This window comes from Mastomys coucha, unplaced genomic scaffold (assembly GCF_008632895.1).
Source record: "Mastomys coucha isolate ucsf_1 unplaced genomic scaffold, UCSF_Mcou_1 pScaffold20, whole genome shotgun sequence".
Taxonomy (NCBI): domain Eukaryota; kingdom Metazoa; phylum Chordata; class Mammalia; order Rodentia; family Muridae; genus Mastomys; species Mastomys coucha.
Window position 1 is genome coordinate 118,585,042 of NW_022196903.1, and position 6,970 is coordinate 118,592,011.

The following is a 6,970-nucleotide window of genomic DNA, read 5'->3' on the forward strand; positions in this document are numbered from 1 at the left end:
CCCGTCCATGGTCAGGTCCCTAAGCCACCCTAGGGAAGCACACACCACTCTTGTCCCAGAGCTTAACTTCTAGGCACACTCTTAACTGCCCTAGAGTCTCCTGGGGAAGCTCAAATTAATGCGCGGCCTCTCCCCTCTGCCCCGTGTTCTTGTGAACGTTTTTTTTTTCTCCAGACCCCTGCTGGTGATGGAGTAGGGTATGTGAAGGGACCTCACTGTGCTGTTTAAGTCCTTACTACTACTCAGGGTTGTAGCCGGCAGACTGGTGCCACAGGAAGGAGGCTTCGCTGGGGACTGGAAACTAATCAGCCAGGCCGGTCATGAGATAATCCGGCTGAATTATCACAGGCGAGTCCGGCTGTGTGGCGCTCACTCAGACTCCCTAGTGGAGGAGCGCCAGCAGCATTTACTCCCTGGCTCGCAGCCCATGCATGACCCCAGCGTGTCACAGGCTGCACCTGAGAGTGAGATCCTTTCTAAAAGTTGCGCTAGCATCTCAGCACAGGAGGAGCGCAGGGGACTGCCAGGGGTGGGGGATAGTGGGGGAAGGATGGATTGGAGGAGGTGGCAGCCGCTGGCGCTGGCAAGGGGCGGGCACGTCCAGACGGAGCTGAGCCACGATGGAATTAACTCCCTGGCAGCCGCATAAGCTGGTCCAGAGTCGAGCGAGGGCGACCAAGGGCCACCAGTTGGGGCTTGGCTTCTGGGGACCAGCACCATGGCGGCTCCTGGGCTGCGAGGTAAGTTTCCTCTGCCCAGGACCCTGGTTCTCAACATCCCACTAGTTGAAGGAAGATGCGGAGGAAAAGGGATTCTAACACCTGGTGTTTGAAATGAGTGACTTCGGGTGAACCTCTTTCCCCTGTGGTAGGGAAGGTGAGGGTGCCCGAGTAATTCTCTAAAGTCTTATTTTTATTTATGTATTTTATCAAGGAGGGGACAAGTGGCAGAGGGTTGGTGTCACCTCTCAGGGGTTGGTCACCAGTTCTACATTGCTTCTCCTTGCTACAGTCTGAGGGTAAGTAAGCCAGGAGCCAGGTTGATCTGACAGTGCGCTGAGGACACAGTATCCCAAAGTGACCTCTGGGTTCCAGAAAGCCCCTTTCTCTCACAGTCCCTAGGAAAGGATCTGACACGAACCACTTTACCTGGGTGCAGGCAAGCCCAGGTATGACATTCCCACAGGTGTTTCTTAGAAGAAAGGCAGACTGAGGTGGGGTTTGGGGGCCAAAGATGTTATTTTACTGTGCCTTGAAAGTCAGATGTATTGGGAGCTTGTCTGTGCCTGGGGTGGGAGTCGCTGGCTATTGTGTTGCTGGAATGGGAGGTGCCTATGGCTTTGGAGTGAACAAGGCCAAGGAATTTGAAGGTAAGTGTTAGTCATAGTCCTGTGAACAGATATTTCCAGGAATTATATGGGCCCTGGCCAGGGAGGGAGGTCCTACTGAGGATGGTCAGATCTTAGCCCACAGGCAAGTAGCAGGTGGCAAAAGAATCTTAGATAAGATGTGTATGTGTGTGTATGAGTATGTGTGTGTGTATATATATATATATATATATATATGTATATGTATATGTATATGTATATATATGAGTGTATACATGTGTGTATATGTGTATATGAGTGTATGTTTTCGTATATAAGTGTATATGTATATGTGTATATGAGTGTGTTTGAGTATGTGTGTATATGAGCATATGTATAAATGTGTTTATGTGTGTATGTATGAGGTGTATATGTGTATGTATATATAAGTGTGTGCATGTATATGTGTAGATACGTGTGTACGAAAGTGTGTGTGTGTGAGTGTATGAGTGTGTGTGTATTAGAGTGGTAGAAACTACTTTTTAGGATGGCAGTGACACTCTTTGGTCCCTTTACCTGTCTGAATTTTGAGACCTGACACTAGTCCTCTCAAGGAAACTCAGGGTCACTCTGCACCAGCTGCTAGACGCTTAGGGCCCATGTGGTTCTGTTACTGTTTTGCCAGGCACTGCCATGTTGGTCTCTGAAGCCCCAGGAAGGCCCTGTTCACAGCCTCTTCTGTCCCCTGGTTGTCTCTATGGGTCTTAGCACCATAGTGGTAGCTGATTGAAGAGGTTGAACTAGGGTTGGGAGTGGGTTCCAGACCCCAACCCAGGTCCAGCTCTGGCCTCCTTGTGTACTTTCTCTTAGCCTTCCATTGTGGGGTAAGATCAGAGGGAAGGTGGCATTCGGGCCCCAAGGGGAAATGTATCTACTCTTATTTTCTGAGGATCTGATTGTTTTCAATCCATCTATTCAGTGGCTCATTTCTGCTGGATGAGAGAAAACTTCTATCCCAGCCTCCGCATGGGATGTCTAGAACACACGGAAACCATGTATTTGACAGTTAGAGATGGGGTGCTGCTACAGAAGAGCATCAATCTCTGCCAGTCTTGTGGCCAGGTGGTTAAGGAGGACCTCTCTAAGGAGGTGGCATGGAGATACCTAGAGAATCGTTAGCAAAGAAATCGAGGACCCACGGCATGAAAGTGATGGGGTTGTCTAAGGACCATGGGGCAGCCAGTGGCTGGAGTAGTGTGATCAGAAGGTTAGGGTCAGAGTCAGGGTCAGGGTCAGGGTCATGGTCATGGTCATGGTTATGGTTATGGTTATGGCTAGGGTTGGGGTAAGTGGTAAGAATGAGTCTGATTATGTGTCTTATAGCTAGGGCTAAATGTTCTTGTATCCAAAGGACGATTAAGGCTATTCTTTATCATGCACTCCAGTGTACCTGAGACTAGCAGACGACTGACACAATAGCTCTGGGGTTAATACTGAGCTCACTTCACAGAAGGTAAACCTGATGTTCAGTGTAACTAAGGACCAAACCTGTGATCACACGCTCACCAACCTCTGTCATTGAAGGATGAAGCTGCTCTTGGGCCGCACATCTCCCCCACTAGCTCACCTTATTGCTTTTGTTCTATTTAAAAGAAGTCATTAGCAGGGAGTGTGGATGTCAGTAATTGAGAATGGGAGATGCAGATGAGGCTGGGGCTGCTACAGGAGGTGTTCGTTTTGCAAGGGGGTTAGTTAAAAGCTGTGGTCATATTGCACAGAAGGCTGTTCCCTGGCACTGCTTCTGACCTGGAGTCAGCATGGGTAGTTTATTTAAGGGGCTTAAGGCCAGGCAGGCTAGGGCTATATACTTAGCTAGACTAAGAATAGCTACTGTCATTGAGAAAAATGTATGAGCTTTCTGACAGGTCAGAAGAGGAAGTAAGTCAGTCACATGGCACTCGCTGTCTATAAAAGGAGACCAGCTCACCAGCATTAAACTTTAAAACGAATGTTATAAGTTGGGTCTGATGGCATATGCCTATAATCCCAGCACTCAGGACGCTGAAGCAAGGGAACCATAAATTTAAGGCTGGAGTAGACAGTATAGCAAGGATCTGCCCCAAAACACTTCATATTGATGCTTATATAAGATGTTTCCCAACATAAAGAGCTGTAGCTTTAGTAATAGATTGTATTTTATTTTATTTTGCAATGCTGGGGACAAAACCCAGGGCCTTGCACCTGCTAAGCTTCACTGCTGAGCCAAATCCCTAACACCCATTAGGAGGTTTTAGAGAATATTATTTATTCCTGGATAGTTATTGGGTGACTTCTGATAATTTAAAATAGAAGATGTTTCTGTTTTATTCTTATTTTACCAGTCTGCTTTGTTAAAATTTAAATTTTACTTTGTTCATGTATATGAGTGATTTGCCTGCATGAATATCTGTGTACCACGTGCATGTGTGGTGTTTGTGGAGGTTAAGGGGTCATCACATCCCCCTGAACTGAGTTATAGATGGTTATGAGCTGCCATGTGAGTGCTGGGGATTGAACTTGGGTCCTCTGGAATCATAGCTAGTGCTCTTAACTGCTGAGCTATTTCTCCAGACTCTTTCTGTTACATGCTTAAAATGACTGATTGTAAGCCATTAGGTTTATAAGATTCATGAACTAAGTGGTCAAACCTCTAATTGGAAAGGACGTGCATAGTATATAGGAAACTCCATTTAATATTCCATGTAGCCCAGTGGCTCTCACTTTCTCTTATGACACTTTCCTCAGGAACTTATTTTTTTTTCCTCCATTGTTTGAGATAATGTCTTACAGTTAAAACTCACTGTGTAGTCCAGGCTGGTATCAGGTGTGTACTGTCTTACCTCAGCCCAGTTAGTGCTGGGATTACAAGCACACACTACCACACCCAGCAGAGATTGTTCTCATTCAGGTTTCCATCCATTGACTGACCCCCTCCTCTCAACCTCAAGACCATCCGTAGTCCGTCATGGGGTGTCATTGTGCCAGTGACAGATCCTCTCAGCTTGTGCTTTGCTGAAATAAGTCTACACGATTGTTTTGAAGGCTAACTCATTTGGCTGTACAATAAGAATTAGCTTTTCATTGTTAATATCCTAGGAGCCCCTTGACTGATTCTTAGTGTTTGGATGAGAAACTAGCCTTAGTTCCTATTTTAGTTTAGTCCTATTCAGGTGAGGCCTCTTTCAGCCCGGTGAATTATATAAGCTTTGGTTCCCACTTTTCCAGTAGTTCAACTGTGATGCATGCAGCTGTAGTTTTCTTTGTACATTTTTTTTAAGTTTGCTGAAATTCTGAGTTTCAGAAGTTACTATATTTTGTCAACCTGTTGATGATTCAATCAACAGTTCTGCACTGTGTTTTGTGTTCCCCCTTTCTTTCTCTTCTTCTGGAACTCTAACCATGTGTATACTGGGCTGTGTGATCCTGTCCTAGGAGTCCTTTGGGCTTGCTAAATGCTTTTCAATCTTTTCTCTGCTCTCTAGATTAGTCTCACTGATCTATTTGTTTTATTTTGTTCACTAACTGGGTTGAGGTAAGGTATGCACAGTTCTAGGAATTCTATTTGAAAAAAATAACAGATGTATTCATTTCTATTTGAAAAAAATAACAGACGTATTCATTCAGTTCCCATACCACAAGACCTATCTATCCAATGGGCTTGTTTTAATATATTTACAGAGTGGCTTAATCTGCACCAGAATCTACTTAGAACATTTCATCATTAAAGCAAACAAACAAACAAACAAACAAAACCATCATACTCCAAACAGTCAGGCACGTTTCCCTCCCTCCCCCTGGTCCCTGGAAAGCAGTAATCTAACTTTATCCTATATATTTGCTTATCCTGGATATGTCCCATAAGTGGAACTTTATGCGCTATGTCATTTAGTGTCCAGAGTCTTTCACTAAATACAACCTTTTAAAGGTTCAGTTACCACCAGGCAGTGGCGGCACATGCCTTTAATCCCAGAACTTGGGAGGCAGAGGCAGGTGGATTTCTAAGTTCGAGGCCAGCCTGGTCTACAGAGTGAGTTCCAGGACATCCAGGGCTATATAGAGAAACCCTGTCTTGAAAAAACCAAACCAAACCAAACCAAACCAAACCAAACCAAACCAAACTAAACCAAAATGTCCAATTACCTCCTGGCATAGTTCAGTGCTCTCTATTCCTTTCTCTGGGTCCAGAGTATCCCCTTGTAAGCATACAAAACATTTTGTTAATCCATTTGTCAGCTGATGGACATTTGGGTTTCTACTTTTTGACTACTATAAATGATGCTTCTTTGACCCCTCAGGAACAAAGTTAGTTTTTCTTCTTCTAGAGTATGTACTTGGGAGAAGAACCATTAGATCACATGACAATTCTACTTAATTTTTTTTTCAGGGAATCTCAAGTGTTTCCCAAAGTGGCTGTGCTATTGTGTATTATTGCTAGCAATTTATGGTGGTTCCAATTTCTGAACAAACTCAGAAATACTTGTTATTGTTCATACTTGGTAGAAGAGTCACCCTCACAGGTGGTGTGCTACATCGTTTTTTACAAGAGTCCATGAACAAAGCCAGGCAGTGGTGGCTCACACCTTTAATCCCAGCAGCACTTGGGAGGCAGAGACAGGTATTTCTGAGTTCAAGGCCAGCCTGGTCTACAGAGTGAGTTCCAGGACAGCCAGGGCTACACAGAGAAACCCTGTCTCAAAAAACAAAAAACAAAACAAAACAAAACAAACAAACAAACAAAAGTCCATGAACAAGAGAAGCCTATTACTACACATGAAGGAAAAACTATTACACCTGGCAAAACCAAAGGACTACAAAAGCAGTGTGTGCCTCAAACAATATCAGTTCTTTCTACTGTTATGGCTTCCATTTGGCCTCTTAACTTCTAGAATGTACATTAGAGGTGTGGTCATAGTACTAGGAATGGGTTCTACACACCAAAAACCCAAAAATCTCTATGCTAGATATCTCAAAATATAGGTAATTTGTGCCCAAATGACTTGATGTACTTGCTGTGTGAACTGGCCGCAAGGCCACCTGCCATATGAAAGAGGAAATCAAGCACCTTCCTTTACACTGGCCACAGATATGTATGACATTCCATGTGGAGTCTCACGAAGCAACAGAATTTGTTGAAACAGCTGCTGTTTCATGGTTCACTATTTGTATTAGTCAGTTTCCTGTCACTATAACGAAAGAGCAGAGAGGAATGGTTTATAAAGAAAGAAAGTTTATTTTGGTTCACAGTTTCAGGGGTTCTGTTTATGATCAGTTGGCTGAAATGCTTTGCGCTTGAGATGAGGTAACCCATTGCAGATGGTGCTCATGGGAGACTGAGGGCACTTACCTCATGACTGGGAAGCAAAAGGGAGGAGGAAGGGACAGGATACTATACTCCCCTTCAAAGGTACACCTCCAGTGTCTTAAAGACCTCTTACTAGGCCCCACCTCTAAAAGGTTCTATATTTCCAAGTAGGTGTCACCCTGAGGACAAGCCTGTGACACATCATCTTTGGAGGGACATTCTTGATCCAGAAATATAACACAATTTATGGACTATTTAATAAACATTTTCTTTATACCCTACTTCATTCTGAGTGCTGAAATCTGAAGCTCTCATAGCTTACC